This window comes from Phalaenopsis equestris, unplaced genomic scaffold, assembly GCF_001263595.1.
Source record: "Phalaenopsis equestris unplaced genomic scaffold, ASM126359v1 Scaffold206514, whole genome shotgun sequence".
Taxonomy (NCBI): Eukaryota; Viridiplantae; Streptophyta; class Magnoliopsida; order Asparagales; family Orchidaceae; genus Phalaenopsis; species Phalaenopsis equestris.
The window spans coordinates 50,284-52,110 of record NW_018225914.1 but is presented as its reverse complement, the minus strand read 5'-3'; positions in this window follow the sequence as shown (position 1 = coordinate 52,110).

Here is a 1,827-nt window from a genome sequence, read left to right as displayed (position 1 = left end):
TCCTCACAAGCTAACCACAGAATTAAGGACCAAATTCTGGATTAGCCAACGTTCTTTATTCACTTAGAAGAGGGTAAAGAATAGTATTGCTCCTATTTGGAATAAAATAGTTTTTATATATATTTTAAAATTATTTTAATTTCTTCACAATCCATATACTCATTATAAATGGGAAGGATGATCTTATTAAATTTGAAATTTTCATCACAAAAAATTTGTTCATTTTCATAAGTTTACTTTTGAAAGTTTAACATTTAGTTTAGTTAAGTATTTCCCACCTTCAAAAATTGTTAAGCTTACAAATGATATTACATCATTTTGTTAGTTTCAAGGGGAATCAATTTATGAATCCTGAACAAGATTTAAATATCTCCTTAGAAAGTGTCAACACCATGCATTGCAAGATTGGTTAGTAATTCAAACTTTTTATTATGGATTGGTTGGATCTCTTAGATTGATAATTGACACTACTGCTGGTAGATCGTTAATGTCAAAACCATTTGATGAAGCATATTCTTTAATTGAATAGATTGCTACTAATAATTTTCAATGGTCCTCTTAAAGGGTAAATCCAAAAAGAGTAGCTAGTATTCATGATTCTGTTGCAATATCTATGTTAGCTGCACAAATAACTACTATATCAAAGAAGACAGATCAATATGGAATGAATTATTTTTAGACGTCACCTGTGCTTGAGGAAAACTCATTAGGACAAATGATAGAATCTCCATCTTCTTATGAGACTTTAATTGCAATAAATAATTTTTCAAATAATCCTTATGTCAATTATTATAATCCTAGTTGGAAGAATCATCAAAATTTTAGTTGGAGTAACAATTAATCTAAGGTTGCAAATCCGTAATGGGGAAACAACACTGTGAACCCATTGGAAAACTACAAAAATCAAGGAAATCTAACTTATAAACCTTGTTACCCTCCAGGTTTTAATAGTTTGCAGAGTAAGGAGAAAAACTTGTTAATGGAAGAATTAGTATTCCAAATGGGAAGTCATGTACAATATCAATGAGCTGCAATATGAAACATGGAAAATCAATTGGGATGTATTTCTACCACAGTTAGCAATAGACCTCCAATATTATTACTTAGTAATGTTGAAATAAATCCTAAAGATCATAACAAAGAGAAAATTAAAGCTATTCAACTCAGAAGTGGAAAATAATTAGAAAATAGGGTTTAAAAAGAAGTGGAAGTTGAAGTTGAAAAAGATGAGGTGCAAAATGAAAACCTTGGTGAATATTTTCATTTTGAGCCAGAATGTCCTATTAAACCAATGAAAATCACAGTAGAAAGACCACTGCCTCCATTTCCTCAAATATTGAAAAAAAAAATAGAGATAACAAATTTTCTAAATTTTTAAAAATATTGAGGAAATTAACGATAAATATTTCATTTGTTGAAGCTTTGGAACAAATGTCGAGCTATGTGAAGTTCATGAAGGATATACTTAATAAGAAAAAAAAAACTTTACTAGTAGAGTTTTCATGAAATCCCTATCATTTTAATATTCTAAGTGACTTAATATTGCAATCTATAGTCATTATTGAAATGAATAGAAGACTAGAACTCTTAAACTTGATGACAAGTTAATCTTGTGGCTACGGAGTTAATTCAATTACTTAAAATTTTCCTGAAAATCTCACTAAGATATTTATTTATATCAAACTTATAGTAATTTTTAATTAAAATTTTACTACAATAGATCATAACCTTTATATAGTACTAAAATTACTTGAGGACAAGTAATAGTTAAGTTTGGGGGATTTTGACCAGAGGAAAATATGTTGAGATTTTCATACCTATTTTATA